At 49.8% G+C, this 15,889-nt stretch overlaps 2 long non-coding RNA genes across 2 annotated transcripts in view; both read left to right on the top strand.

Annotated features, from left to right (window-relative positions):
* LOC135363198 (uncharacterized) overlaps positions 1-4,924 on the top strand; it is a 21,829-nt gene extending 16,905 nt beyond the window's left edge. Inside the window, exons 2-3 of the long non-coding RNA XR_010408860.1 lie at positions 4,105-4,261; positions 4,702-4,924. This is a non-coding gene — a long non-coding RNA (uncharacterized LOC135363198). The remainder of the gene's footprint in view (positions 1-4,104; positions 4,262-4,701) is intronic.
* A 1,952-nt stretch (positions 4,925-6,876) lies between these two features.
* On the top strand, positions 6,877-14,264 carry LOC135363193 (uncharacterized). Its single transcript, XR_010408853.1, has 3 exons — positions 6,877-7,394; positions 10,405-10,664; positions 13,407-14,264. It is a non-coding gene; the product is annotated as an uncharacterized LOC135363193 (long non-coding RNA).
* Positions 14,265-15,889: the final 1,625 nt, after the last annotated feature.

The raw sequence follows: 15,889 nt of genomic DNA on the forward strand, positions 1-15,889 counted from the left end.
GTCTCTGCCAGACCCAGGCGGTGGTGGCCGACCGCAGACTCTCTTGCCCTCAAGAAATGATTCCCGCTCTCATGTGGGTGATCTTTTATCTCCACAGAGGTGATTAGTTTGGGGAACAAATAAAAGCACTCAGAATAAAAACCATGCCCAGTATCATGCACGCCCTCCTCCCCCTCCCCCCCTCCCCCCTCCCCCTTCCCCTTCCCCCCCTCCCCCCTTCCCCTCCCCCCTTGGCCCCCTTCCCCTCCCCCCTTCCCCCTTCCCCTCCCCCCTTCCCCTCCCCCCTTCCCCCTTCCCCTCCCCCCTCCCCCCTTCCCCTCCCCCTTCCCCCCTTCCCCTCCCCCTTCCCCCTTCCCCTCCCCCCTTCCCCCTTCCCCTCCCCCCTTCCCCTCCCCCCTTCCCCTCCCCCCTTCCCCTCCCCCCTTCCCCCTTCCCCTCCCCCCTTCCCCTCCCCCCTTCCCCTCCCCCCTTCCCCTCCTCCCTTCCCCTCCCCCCTTCCCCTCCTCCCTTCCCCTCCCCCCTTGGCCCCCTTCCCCTCCCCCTTCCCCCTTCTCCCTTCCCCTCCTCCCTTCCCCTCCCCCCTTGGCCCCCTTCCCCTCCTCCCTTCCCCTCCTCCCTTCCCCTCCCCTCGTGGCCCCCTTCCCCTCCCCCCCCTTTGATGTCTACAGGAACCGACAGACTGCATGCATGGCATGTATAGATGGATGGATGGATCGATGGATCGATGGATCGATGGATCGATCGATCCATGGATCGAACGGTGAAGAGAGCCAGGGTGAGGGTGAGGGTGAGGGTGAGGGTCCCGTCCGTCCCTCCCTCCTTCCCTATGTCCATCACATTGTTTCGTCACAGATTTTCGAAGTGGAGATACAATTCGCATGCCATATTTCGCATACTCTTAAAAGTGGGCCATTGGGTGGCCTTTTTTTCTTTTTTTTTAAGGTGGCTCACAAAGCTGCACAACCTTCACTGCAATTTCCAGAACATTTCCATCACCGCCAAAAGAAATAAACACCTCTACTACCCCTCCCCCCTTCCTGTCCGCGCCTCGCCCCCACCCGCCGTCACCGTCGCCCTCGCCGTCACCGTCGCCCTCGCCCTCACCCGGGCTCTCTTCACTGTTCTCCCCCAACAGGGAGTAGAAAGGGAAGTTAGAGGGAACATTCTTCCTCCCCTACACCTGCTGAACGCACATGGACACACACCGCAACCCTCCCCGCCAGGCGCGCGCACCCACCCACCCCCGCCCCGCCACGCCCCGCCCCCCATCCCGGCCTTACGTGTACCTTACGTACCTCTGCACGGACTCGAGATTTGGCAATAGCCTTGATTGCCCTGCAATGTTTCCAAACCTCGGCGCTCCCCAACCTTCCCCACCCCGACCCCCGCCCCTTCGAAGAAGAACTAACCTAATTCGGGGAGCTTCCAGGTTGCTTGAACGCCTGAAATGGTGGGGACAGAGGCGTTCCTGGAGAGGGGTCACGGAACACGGAAGCTCTGCCCCCCTTCCCTTTGCCTCTGTTCCATCTGGAGTTTCCTCAGTTGTATCCTTTTAGGACACAGCGGTCATGTAAGAAAGGAGAAAAAAAAGGACTGAAGGACTGAACCGGGCTAGACTGGTTTAAAATTCTTCACTAGCGTCCCTGCCGAATACATTTCGACGACAGGGGCCTTCGCACGGCTTTTGGTGCACAGAAGACCGATGCACCGAAGCCTGCCGATCTCGGGACGTGTCCACGAGGGGAAAGAGTGTCAGCCTATCGGAAAAGAGAGTCGGTTAACGTAGATTGCAAAGGCATTCGTTCATCCCGAGAGACTTCCTCTCCATGATGGCGGGTGGCGCGAGATGGAAGAGTTGGCTTCCATGAAAAAGGGGCCCTTTCTTGAAGACCCTGCCCAGCTATCGGGGTTTTGTTGGTTTGTGTTTTGTCATCTGTGATAGGAAGGCATCTTCTTAGCCATCGGGAGGGAAACCTCAACAAATTCAGCCATTCAGATCACAAGGGATTTCTTGGGTTTGGTGGATCTGAGATCTGGTCTGCCTCCGACTGCTCCCCGAGATTGCCTTTATGCCGAGAATGGGATTCCTCATCAGACACACAGAAGTCCGGCTCCTTGCCACGGAGCTGGCTGCTCTATGGATGCCTTTAAAAAGGAAGCCTGCCTTTAATTCGGACGTCGGAACGTGATCGGTCGCTTTTTCATGGGGGGTTGGCCAATTAAATTTCCCCCGCCTTGGGCGCCTGGGTGGCTCAGTTGGTTAAGCGGCTGCCTTCGGCTCCGGTCATGATCCTGGAGTCCCTGGATCGAGTCCCGCATCGGGCTCCCTGCTCAGCAGGGAGTCTGCTTCTCCCTCTGACCCTCCCCCCTCTCATGTGCTCTCTCTCATTCATTCTCTCTCTCTCTCTCTCTCTCTCTCTCTCTCTCTCTCTCTCTCTCTCTGTCTCAAATAAATAAACAAACAAACAAACAAACAAATAAATAAATAAATAAAATCTTAAAAAAAAAAAATTCCCCCCGCCTTACAAAGCAGAGACTGGTGAAGGGTCCTCCAAGTGCCCTCTGGAAATCAAGAGCTTCTGTATCAAGAGGCTGGAAAACGCATCTTCCCCTTCTTCCTGGTGAATCCAATTCTAGGGGTTGATTCAAAGGAAATCATGTTTTAGATGCTAAAACGTAAAGCTTACTTTTGCAAAAATGTGCATCGCGGCATAGGGTTTAGGAATCCCTTGTGGCAGACCGACAACCGTGTGTCCCTCACGTCCCGGCACGTGTGCACCCTCACGTCCTATGACTTCGATGCTCCTGCTATCCAGAGGTAGGCTTGATTGCTCTGTCCCTTGATTTTGGACCGGGTCTTGGGACTTGTCTTGACCCAAAGAATAGAGCAGAAGTGACACTTGGCTGGTTTCACAGCCTACACCTGAAGAGGTGGTCTGCCGGCGTTCTCGACCTTCTTGGCATGCCGTCCTGAGACCTCCACGTAAGAAAGCCAGTCTAGCTGACTGGAGCATGAGAGGCATTGACAACAGAGGCAGCCCGGTGCTCGGCGGCACCGACTGCCAGACGTGTGAAAGTTGACCCTCTGGCCGAAAGCCACTGCTTGAGTGAGCCCGGCGTAAACCCGCAGAACCCAAGGGGCCACCCAGGGCAAGCACCAGGAAGTTATCGATAAAGAAATGCTGTTTCGAGCCATTGCGGTGTTAGGATGATGCACCCTGAGGATCAGCTAGCTGCGCAGCAGCGATAGATACCGTGCACACAGATACACACCACACAACACACCACACCACCCCCCCCACACACACACACGTGTGCAGAAAACCAAACCAACGAAACAAACCAAAACTCTGTAGAACCCTGCACCAAATGTTGAGGAAACAACGGCCCACCCTCACAAGAAACACCTGCACGCTACATGTACAATGCATAGGGAGCCTATACTTGCAAGTGCTTACTTGCATGGGAAACATTTCACGATAACACGAGTCTCAGATGGCCCAAGCGGGGTTCTTTTGACATGTCTGAATTGTGTACACAATTAGAGAAAGCCTGCTAGGAGACTGGGTGATCAGAAACTAGGAAGCTCTTTGGTTCCCTCAGTGAAGCCCCGACTTTTGGGGAGGAACCAACACTCAGGGAGATGCTCTGGTCTTCATTTGGTTGGTTGGTTGGTTGGTTGGTTGGTTGGTTGGTTGGTTGGTTGGTTGCTGCAGCTTTTGCTATCTTTGCATAAAACCGACCCTGTTTCCATTGGGAATGGAAAACAACTGACGGGTGGGATCTGTACACGGTAATGCTGCTTCGCAGTTGCATTTGTTTTACTAAAAGAGGGAGATTTGAACATTGGGTCTTTCGTGTCCTCTCCATTCATGTCCTCTCCACAAATAAGACTGAAACAAAGGCTAAAATTTGTTTGCATCTTGTTTGTGTCTATGTGTCCGTATGTGTTATACATGTGAGGTATTTCCTCCACCTCCGGGTGCTATTGCTAACATCCATTTGTAAAGGAGCTCTATTTAATGAGTTCTATTTTTATTTTATTTTATTTTATTTTATTTTATTTATTTTATTCTTTAAAGATTTTATTTATTTATTTGACAGAGAGAGACACAGCGAGAGAGGGAACACAAGCAGGCGGAGTGGGAGAGGGAGAAGCAGGCTTCCCGCCGAGCAGGGAGCCCGATGCAGGGGCTTGATCCCAGGACCCTCGGATCATGACCTGAGCTAAAGGCAGACGCTTAACCACTGAGCCATCCAGGTGCCCCGAGTTTTATTTTTATTAAAGATTCTATTTATGTCTTTGAAAGAAAGCGAGTGAGAGAGCACACGAGCTGGGGGTGGGGGGGCATTGGGAGAGGGAGAAGCAGACTCCCCGCGGAGCAGGGAGCCGGATGTGGGGCTCCATCCCAGGACCCCAGGATCATGATGTGAACGCAAGGCAGACACTTAACTGCCTGAGCCACACAGGTGCCCCTACTTAAAGAGTTTAGAGGCAGGTGCTCGTAAAAATCGGGCATGGTAAAACTCAGATAAGAATAAACCCAGTTTTTCAAGCTCACATGATCTGGGATGAAATTCCCTACATTCAGACTCTTATGTCACTCCACAATAAAGATGCCTCAAGGTAAGGGACCCAAGGGACGGCCCAGAGATAGACAAAAATTTAACACACCTGACCTTACCCCCACTTCCCAACAGTCAAAATAATGAAGAAGAGGAGGAAGACAGGCCGATGCTAGAAATCTGAAATCCACTCCTCCTCCTCCCCAAGTACAGGCACCAGAACCGATGCCCAACCCACTGGCTTCCGGAGGGCTGAAAAGCCACCACAGACAAAGCCTATTAAGCAGAAGGAGATGAAGAAAGGGGCGGAGGCGGAGGCGGAGGCGGAGGCGGAGGCGGAGGCGGAGGCGGAGGCGGAGGCGGAGGCGGAGGCGGAGGCGGAGGCGGAGGCGGAGGCGGAGGCGGAGGCGGAGGCGGAGGCGAAAAAAAAGAAAAGGTTCGTCCAAAACTGTAAATGTATATGTGCCCTGGGCCTTACCAATGGCTCCCTTGCCGCCTCCCCTGCCCCGTTTCTGCACCACTGGTGTGTGTGCCTGGAGTGCTCTACTCCCCTGCCGCCGTCTCAGCCGCCCTTCCCTACCCCCGCCCCCCCCGCCCCCCCCCCCCCCCGGGTGCCATGGGCTCCCCTTTCTCCTCCTCCTCCTCCTCCTCCTCCCCACCCCCTTATCAAGGAGCAAAAGCCCTTGCCCTTGGGCCCAAGCCCTTGGGCCACCTCCTTATGAGGTTTAAATTGGAGCACCTCCCAAACTAGCAGGAAGGGGCCCGAGGGCTCCGCTGATCTTAGACCGCCCGCTTCAGACTTTCCCCAAGGAGTCTGATGGGGGAAAACAATCGATTGACTTTTTAGTGGACGCAGGTGCAACTTCTTTGGCGTTAAAGCCAATTCAAGGTTGTTGGTTTATTTTAAAAAGACGTGGTTTTGGAGCTATCAATGTCACACATAATACAAATAATCAACTTTGCGTTTCTTTCTTTCTTTCTTTCTTTCTTTCTTTCTTTCTTTCTTTCTTTCTTTCCTTTTTCTTTCTTTCTTTCTTTCTTTCTTTCTTTCTTTCTTTCTTTCTTTCTTTCTTTCTTTCCTTTTCTTTCTTTTCTTTGTCATAAAAGCACTTGGATTCGGTTCTCCCTGCGTTACAAGCCGTTGGGTGGGCAGTGGAATGTGCCACGCTCCCGTCACAACAGTGAGCCTGTATTTGTGGTTATCAAAATATACCTCTCCATCACCTTTATAAAAACCAACCAACCAACCAACCACGTTTGGGTGCCTGGGTGGCTCAGTCGTTCAGCGTCTGCCTTCGGCTCAGGTCATGATCCCAGGGTCCTGGGATCGAGCCCCGCATTGGGCTCCCTGTTCATTGGGGAACCTTCTTTTCCCTCTGTCCCTTCCCCTGCTTGTGTTCCCTCTCTCGCTGTGTCTCTCTCTGTCAAATAAATAAAATTTATGAAATATATTCATACATTTGCCAATCTAAAGAATTCTGGTGTAATAGAGAGTGCGCCATTGGTTACTACTAACGTTTCACCAGAGACTGAGATTTCTAAGAATTAAAATTCTGCCACATGGAATTGGGACTGCTACAAAATGATAACAAAAACAACTCCGTGTGTGGGAAGGTAGGAGACGTGTAAAAGAGGTACAAGAAATGAGAAAACATTTTTTTTGTTGAGGGAAAAGGAAGTAATGGTGTACTGAAACGGGACTGGGTACTTAAAGAAAGAAAACTTTAAGACCGAGTCTGAATGAAAAAGGAAATTGTGGAAGGGGTTTGTGAAGGAGAATTTTTGAAAAGGAATTTTATGCATGGTCAGGACTGACTGAGCTTGGGAGAAGGCAGTTTGAAAAGCACACTGGTGGAACTGGAGGGTATTATGTTGAGCGAAATAAGTCAAACAGAGAAAGACATGTATCCTATGATCTCACGGATAGGAGGAATTCTTAATCGCAGGAAACAAGCTGAGGGTTGCTGGAGTGGGGGGTGGGGTGGGAGGGATGGGGTGACTGGGTGATAGACACTGGGGAGGGTAGGTGCTCTGGCAAGCGCTGTGAATTGTGCAAGACTGTTGAATCTCAGATCTGTACCTCTGAAACAAATAACGCAATCTATGTGAAGAAGAAAAAAAAAATAGAAGAAGGTAGCGGGAGGGGACGAATGAAGCGGGGGAAATCGGAGGGGCGGACGAACCATGAGAGACGATGGACTCTGAACAACAAACTGAGGGTTCTAGAGGGGAGGGGGGTGGGAGGATGGGTTAGCCTGGTGGTGGGTATTGAGGAGGGCCCATTCTGCATGGAGCACTGGGTGTTGTGCACAAACAATGAATCATGGAACACCACATCTAAAACTAATGATGTAATGTAGGGGATTAACATAAGAATAAAAAAAAGAAGAAGAAAAGCACACTGGTATAAGATTGAGATTTGGGTTTTCTATGTTAAAATGACAAGGTTTTCTTGGATTGTTAGTGTACTCTTTTTTTCTTTCTTAAGATTGTATTTATTTATTTGACAGAGAGAGACACAGCGAGAGAGGGAACACAAGCAGGGGGAGCGGGAGAGGGAGAAGCAGGCTCCCGGCCAAGCAGAGAGCCCGATGTGGGGCTCGATCCCAAGACCCTGGGATCATGACCTGAGCCGAAGGCCGACAGACGCTTGACGACTGAGCCACCCAGGCGCTCCTCCGAGATTTTATTTTTTAAATAATCTCTACACTGAACGTGGGGCTCGAACTCACAACCCTGAGATCAAGAGTCGTGCTCTCTACCGACTGAGCCAGCCAGGTGCCCCTGGACTGTCATCTCGAAGAGACACATGCGTAGACTCAGATATGGTGAGACTGCTTTAAGAAAGTCAGATTGACTTTATGGAGCCAGTAAAGCCCCTTAGAAATGTTGGCCTGATAACCTTGCTTAGAGAGGTCCCCTCAACCTTACCAGGTGAGTGAAGAGTACCACCTCCTGGCAGATGCAGGAACTTCAGGAAATTTGGAGGCCCTCAAAGAAGAGAGGAATTCACCCAAATCTACAAGTCTTTTTTTTTTTTGTAATTTTTTTTATTCTTATGTTAATCCCCGTACATCACATCATTAGTTTTAGATGTAGTGTTCCATGATTCATTGTTTGTGCACAACACCCAGTGCTCCATGCAGAATGCGCCCTCCTCAATACCCACCACCAGGCTAACCCATCCTCCCACCCCCCTCCCCTCTAGAACCCTCAGTTTGTTTTTCAGAGTCCATCGTCTCTCCTGGTTCGTCTACCCCTCCGCAAATCTACAAGTCTTGCAGGCGAATCTGATGGCCAATATTTGGCTTGGTTCTCGGCTTTAAAAAGGCAGTTAAAGGATCAATCTAAAATTCCTTGTAAAAAGCTCCATCAAAGCAGATTTAAAAGAAGGAAAGGAAAAAGAAAAGAGAAGAAAGACCCCATATATGGTCAATTGCTATTCTTGCTGTCCCTACGTAGATGATTGGGCCAAGTTTGTTAAAACTGGACTTGTTTTACAAACAAATTAATCTTCTTTTGGCTATCTTTGACAGGAATGAAGGTGACTTTAGAGAGAAAGATTACATTTCAATAACACACTTTTGTGAGTGTTAGATTAATTATCTTTGAACGTTTATTGTTTGCCTATAAAACTGGACTGGATCCTGGATCCTTCTGGTTTCCTTGAGTATCTGACTGTGACTCTTCAAACTAAGGTTTCCAACATTCTCCCATTCTCTCTCTTTTTTTTAATTAATTTATTTTTTTATTCTTAGGTTAATCCCCATACATTACATCATTAGTTTTAGATGAAGTATTCCATGATTCATTGTGCATAACACCCAGTGCTCCATGCAGAATGGGCCCTCCTCAATACCCACCACCAGGCTAACCCATCCTCCCACCCCCCTCCCCTCTAGAACCCTCAGTTTGTTGTTCAGAGTCCATCGTCTCTCATGGTTCGTCCGCCCCTCCGATTTCCCCCCCGCTTCATTCGTCCCCTCCCGCTACCTCCTCCTCCTCCTCCTCCTTCTTCCTCCTCCTCCTCCTCTTCTTCTTCTTCTTCTTCTTTTCTCCTTCTTCTTCTTCTTCTCCTTCTTCTTCTTCTTCTTCTTCTTCTTCTTCTTCTTCTTCTTCTTCTCTCCTTCTTCTTCTTCTTCTCTCCTTCTTCTTCTTCTTCTTCTTCTTCTTCTTCTTCTTCTTTTCTTCTTCTTCTTCTCTCCTTCTTCTTCTTCTTCTTCTTCTTCTTCTTCTTCTTTTCTTCTTCTTCTTTTCTTCTCCTTCTTCTTTTCTTCTTCTTCTTCTTTTCGTCTTCTTCTTTTCTTCTCCTTCTTCTTTTCTCCTCCTCCTTTTCTCCTCCTCCTCCTCCTCCTTCTTCTTCTTCTTCTTTTTTTCCCCTTAACATATATTGCATTATTTGTTTCAGAACATTCTCCCATTCTCTTATCTTACAATCATTAAGAACTAAAACTGTCCTTTTTCCTGAAGTCTGGCAAATGAAAGCTGGACAACTTGAAATAAATTTCAGGGAAATGACCACAATAACTCATATATAGACAATCTTTGTGCCTGTTGCTCTATGAGTCACTCAAAATGAGACATTTGAACTATACGCCAGAAAAATTAGTCAGATTGCCCCTGCCCACTCCCACTCTATTGGAGGATGCTTCAAGCCTGACATCTAGAGACCTTCTCACTGGCAGCCCTCTGGACTTAGACACCAGGTGTATCCCTTGTTCCAACCATTAACCATGTTTTCCTTTTGTTTCCATAGAAATGCCTCTTATTAACTACAAGATCACTTGCTGAATGAGGCAGAGTCTATGATCCTTAATTCCACCTTGCTGCACCTGTATTAACTCCTCTTTGGAAAATAAGAACCCATATAAATAGGGGCACCTGGCTGGCTCAGCTGGTAGAACATACGACTCTAGATCTCGGGGTTGTGAGTTCGAGCCCCACATTGAGTGTAGAGATTACTTAATAGAAATCTTTAAAGAAAAAAAAAAATAAAAAAGAACCCATGTAAATAAAATCAAACACTAAGCTACTTGGCTACCAGAAGCCCTTCACCACCACAACCTACCGCCCCCCCCCCAGGGGAGGGGCTCAGACTAATTTACTGATCTGTATTCTTGGATACCCACCGATATCAGATCAATTTGAGAGAGAATGAGAGAATTGGGTTTGACTCTACTGTTACTATTCCTTAGACTACACTTGGGGATAAAATCAATGGTGTCATGTAGTCCCAAACCATGTAGAAAAATAACCAAGTTCTCAGATAAGGAACTATCTCTGAGACCCCCTCCATTAGCACAAGGGACCAAAAATTGCGACCTGCAGTGTCTCAGATCCTTCCATTCCAAAGCCTCTACTGCACCCTAATTCAGCTTGAAGCAGTTAAATAAAGAAGGCAGACCTCTGCCCATGTGTCATAGAAATGGAATGCAGGATGGACAAGGGGAAATTTTAACAGGGAAAAATGTAGCATGTCTGACTCCCTGTTATTTTTATTCCCTTTTAACCTGTAGGTTAAAAACTTCTGTTTAGCCCTGAACATAGCCATGTTACAGCTAAGATTTACAGAAACTGTCGTTTACCCAAAACCTACCTCCCCTGAGGAGATGAAAGAATAGCCACAGCCATCATCATCCCAATTCCCTAAGACTGAGGAATGATCCTCACTTGGTGGGGGTGGGGGTGGGGGTGGGGGTGGGGGTGGGGGTGGGGGTGGGGTGGGGGTGGGGATTGAAACCGTGCCCCATAAGGTTAATGAGGTTGATGCTAGCAGAAAGCTTAAAGCTGGTTTTTCAGGGAACTGTTTCCCCCTAGTCAGCTATTGTGTCTTTTCAGGCCCTGCTACCAAATACTGGCTGTCTCTGCAGAAGTCTGGACTCAAGGTCAACTGATAATGGCTGCAGCCTATGAAGAAGCGAGGTCCTGATTCCTTACCTGAGAAAAGGAGCCTAAGACCCCATCCAGGTTGTACCAGCTCTCAGAGCATGCCCACAGCCTCTTCTCCTTGTCCTCAGATAACCTCCTGACATCAGGGACTCAGTTTTGCCTCATTCAGATGTCAGGTCTCCACCCCGAAGTAAACATGGGAATCTATGGTACATATGTTTCCTGAATATACGTGCTCCAACTTTCGCCATGAATAATCATAAATGTCCCTGCCCTTTTCCTTTTTGAAGTTTGATTGTTTGTTTTTATTTATTTATTTCAGAGAGAGAGACACACAGAGAGAGACAGAGACAGAGAGAGAAACACACACAGAGAGAGAGAGACAGAGAGACAGAGAGACAGAGAGACAGAGAGACAGAGAGCTTGCACGCATGGGTGGGTGGAGGGGCAGAGGGAGAGGGAGAAGACTCCCCATTGAGCAGGGAGCCCCAGAGGGGTGGGGCTCGATCCCAGCACCCTGAGATTATGACCTGAGCTGAAGGCAGATGCTCAACCGGCAGCCACCCAGGCGCCCCTCCATTCCATTTTTTTTTTTTAAAGAGATAAACATTACATACTTTATTTTTAAAAATTCATTCATTCATTCATTCATTCATTCATTCATTCATTCATTCATTTTTCATCATCTGTAGTCCCAGTGTAGGGCTTGAACTCAGGACCCTGACTGAGATCAAGAGTCATGTGCTGTTCTGACTGAGCCACCCAGGTGCTCCTTCTGTTCCATATTTTAAACAACCCTGGGATCATGGCTCAGAGTCACAGTTGGCCCAATGAGACTCACACTCACCCCTCTGTGCAGAGGTGCCATCTGTGGGGCTGGTTCCTGTTTGTCCATCTTCCTTCCTCCTCTTACTGGACAGGAAGGTGGTGTGCGAAAACAGCCAGTGACTACGTGGAATGAGACCGAGGATTTCCCTTGGGAAGCAGGTGGGAGAGGGAGGACAGGTCGATGGATAATCAATAAACTGTTTTGTTTTTTTTTTTTTTAAGATTGTATTTATTTATTTATTTGACAGAGAGAGACACAGCGAGAGAGGGAACACAAGCAGGGGGAGTGGGAGAGGGAGAAGCGGGCTTCCCGCGGAGCAGGGAGCCCGATGCGGAGCTCGATCCCAGGACCCTGGGATCATGACCTGAGCCGAAGGCACATGCTTAATGACTGAGCCACCCAGGTGCCCCAACAATCAATAAACTGTTAATGTTGATTTAGAGGAGTGTGCTTGCTGGGCCCATAACTCGGTGGATGAGTTAGAACGGTCCCTGTCAGGCCTCCCTTAGCCCTTAGCCCTTAGCCCTTATCACTCCATGCTTGTGTTTGGCCTCTGACCGCTAAGATACCACCATCATGTGTTCAAGGTCCTCCTCAGACTCAGCCAGCCACACCATGCCACACCCTCCTACCTGCACACCCATCCCTGGAAGGCAGTATAGTAAGACATCATCCCCCACATTCATGATTCCCAAAGGGTTTACTGGAGTTTCGTGGGTTAGGAAAAGGAGGGGACTCTTTTTGCCCCCAGATGAGGTGAGCTCTTCAGACACCCTCTTTCCCCTTCCCCTCCTCCCTCCCTCCCTTCCCTCCCTCCCTCCCTCCCTCCCTCCCTTCCCTCCCTCCCTCCCTCCCTCCCTCCCTCATCTCTCTCCGAAGTTTGCAAGCTGCAGCCTAAGGGTTAGGGGGAGTTGAGGAAAGCCATTGAATGGAGGGAAGCTCCAGGCTCTGACTTTAACAGAAAGCTTTCTGCATTTGAATGAAGCGATTGAATGAGGCCCATTAGAATGGATCACCCTGAACGTCCCATCAGCCGCCCCAGCCCCAGCCCCAGCCCCCCCATCCCCCCCCAACTGAAGTCCTCTGGTCGAATTGGAACAGTAGGCTGGGGGGGGGGGGGGGGCTGTCCATCCTAAGTTGGTAACTAGGCCCCTGGTCCATAGGGAAAAAATCACGCACGGGTACAGATGAGTTGGTAGCTCAGGCAAAGTGGTCGAAGTGTTGGCAAGGTTTCCGTGGATGAGGGGAGATTTGTTCTGGGACCACCCTCCCATATACATCTCTGGCTGAGAAGAGGACAGGGGAGCCCTGTGGGGGTGGGGGTGGGGGTGGGGGTGGGGGTGGGGGGGCGGGACCCAGATCTGGAGCTCGGAGTGGACTATAGCCGCTGCCTGCCCGGGTGTGTGTGCCTGGGGGGCGGGGGGGGGGGGCGCTGAGGGATAAGGGCTGAGGGTGGTGGGGTCTGCTCACGCTGACTCCTGCAACTCAATTCATCCTGGGAACCTTCTGTTGTTTCTGCTGAGGTGCCAGGTGCTGTGATGACCAAAGCTAAACTCCTCTCTTTGCCTAGTTCTTAAAAGGCCTGATCCTCCTGTTATCTTGTTAAATGGACCGACCCCTGCACCCTCCCATCCTGCCAGACCCCTTGTGCAAATACTTCCACTTGAAGAGTTCTTTCTCTGAATCTAGAAAATAAACAGACAACACCCACCAGCCACACCGACCCCATTGCCACAAATACCTAGCAAAGACAAATCTAGCTGGTCTCCTTCTGCCTCAAGGCACTTTAGAGAGTCACTCTCTCAGACACACCTTAGGCTCAATTACAGGCTGCTGTCTCCCTTTCTCTGGCACAATTCCATCCCTGGAGGAGCCCCATATCGCATCTGCAGCCGTGAGCTGGAGACAGTATGCTCAAGTGACCGGGTGGTAGCACCGTAACTTTGAAATGACCTATACCCCAAGTCATCCATGAACATGGTCCCTGGAAATCTTTGACATTCACGTGCCTCTGATGAAATCCTTGCTTTGGAAACTCCAGCACCCATAGCCAATCTTGTCCATGTTCTGCTAACCTTTGCTCGCCCTCTGTTCGCCTGATATCTTGCCTGATTGTTTACAGAGAAATTAGATCCCATCCAGCAAGAGCTGAATCCGAGTCCTCTGCTCACCCCACGACGGAAAAGAATATGCACAGGCCTGCATCCCTCTTCTCCTTCTCCACCATGTCGGAAGAAAAGGTGGCCCTCCCTCCTCCCATCAGAACCCAAACCCGAGATAAGACTTAGATATAAAGGAAACCAGCATACTGTTTTGAACTCTATATACACTTGTAAAAAACGAGCAGCGGCAAGGAAACACACAAACCACCCCCCCCCCACACACACACAGGTGCAAGGAGGGTGCGCTGACTCGCTGAATCTCCCCCTTTTCTCCCGAGAGGCATCCCCCCCATCCCCCGCCCCCCCCCGAAGATGTCCTCCCTATGCCGGAAGGGGAGTGAGTGACGTTCTTTTCTTCCTTTTTTTTTTTTTTTTTAATTATTCTTTTTAAAAGACTTTTATTTATTTGAGAGGAGGGGGGGGGGGGAGGGAGGGGGGAGGGAGGGAGAGAGAGAGAGAGAGAGAGAGAGAGAGATTGAGAGAGAGAGAAGCAGAGTCTCCGCCGAGCAGGGAGCCCGATGTGGGGCTGGATCCCCGGACCCTGAGCTCAGGGCCTGAGCCGAAGGCAGGCGGACGGTTCACGGATTGAGCCAGCCAGGCGCCCCAGCTTTCTTGTTTCTTTGTCTGCCTGCTTGCCTGCGTGTTGGGTCTGTGGATGTCTGATGCCTGCCCTCTGATTTCGTGGGGAGGTGGGCCGTCTTTCCTCCTTCCAATGGCCTTTGCGCATTTGTCAAACTTCTGTCGGGCTTGGGCCTATCTGTTTGGGTATCTGTGGCGTTCCATCCACCGACCTGTCTCTTTTGTCTGCCAACATCACAGGGTCTCTATCGCCTCTATACATAAGCATGAAACGGGCCCGGAGAGGACGACTTTGTTTCCTGAGTTTTGTTTTGTTTTCTTCGAAATCACCATAGCGATTCTAATTCCTTTTGCCTGTCTGCTTGTGTATGTAATCTGTACACCCATCCAGTGCGGTGCTGGAACTCACGACGCCCGCCGATCAAGAGTCGCGGTCGCGTGGGCCTCCTCCGACCGAGCCAGCCAGGTGCCCTGAAATACGTGTACTTGAAAAACCAATGTGAAGCCTGCACCCGTGAACTTTTTTTTTTAAAGATTTTATTTATTTATTTGAGACAGAGAGAATGAGAGAGACAGAGAGCACATGAGAGGGGGGAAGGGTCAGAGGGAGAAGCAGACTCCCTGCCGAGCAGGGAGCCCGATGCGGGACTCGATCCCGGGACTCCGGGATCATGACCTGAGCCGAAGGCAGTCGCTTAACCAACTGAGCCACCCAGGCGCCCTTTTTTTTCTTTTCTTTTCTTTTTTTTTTTTAATAGATGCACCCGTGAAGTGTTTACTGCGAAACCTTCTTTTGATCGTCGCACTCTTGAGTGGAGGCCGTACCAGTAAAGAACGTAGTTTAGCCAACTCAGGAAGAGATCAGCTTTAAAGGAAAACCTTCTTTTCGAGTTTGTGATGTCTGGTCCTTTCTCTCAACTCGATCGATGTCCAGCCTTCAGAGCCACATTATTTGCTTGGTCTCTCTCTCTCTCTCTCTCTCTCTCTCTCTCTCTCTCTCTCTCTCTCTCGTCTGTGTTTCCTCGTGTACTTTCCTGATGCTCAGGATTTATGGTTTAGAGAGAACAGTTTTCAGCCTGGTGTGTGTGTGGGGGGGGGGGGGATGTTGTGAAGTGGGATCAGGGATTCACGCGGGTAAGGAGGAGGCAAGGAGAAAGGCTTGGTTGGGAAGGAAACCATTAAAGGTCCATGTTGAAATGGTGAAGTTTATTTTATTTATTTATTTATTTATTTATTTATTTACTTTTTAAAGATTTTATTTATTTATTTGACAGAGAGAGACAGCGAGAGAGAGAACACAGGCAGGGGGAGTGGGAGAGGGAGAAGCAGGCCTCCCGCGGAGCAGGGAGCCCGATGTGGGGCTCGATCCCAGGGCCCTGGGCTCGTCACCTGAGCCGAAGGCGGACGCTTAACGACTGAGCCACCCCCCAGGTGCCCCGAAATGGTGAAGTTCAATGTAGTAAGAGTTACCTTTAATCAAAGGAATTCTTTTTTTTTTCTTTTATTTTATTCTTATGTTAATCCCCATACATTACATCATTAGTTTTAGATGAAGTGTTCCATGATTCATTGTTTGTGCACAACACCCACTGCTCCATGCAGAATGGGCCCTCCTCAATACCCACCACCAGGCTAACCCATCCTCCCACCCCCCTCCCCTCTAGAACCCTCAGTTTGTTGTTCAGAGTCCATCGTCTCTCATGGTTCGTCTACCCCTCTGATTTCCCCCCGCTTCATTCTTCCCCTCCTGCTACCTCCTCCTCCTCCTCCTCCTCCTCCTCCTCCTCCTTCTTCTTCTTCTTCTTTTTTTTTTCTTAACATAGATTGCATTATTATTTGTTTCAGAGGTACAGATCTGAGATTC

This window comes from Mirounga angustirostris, unplaced genomic scaffold (assembly GCF_029215605.1).
Source record: "Mirounga angustirostris isolate CCGP_5_RB_7025 unplaced genomic scaffold, mMirAng1.0.hap1 SCAF_61, whole genome shotgun sequence".
NCBI classification, from domain to species: Eukaryota; Metazoa; Chordata; class Mammalia; order Carnivora; family Phocidae; genus Mirounga; species Mirounga angustirostris.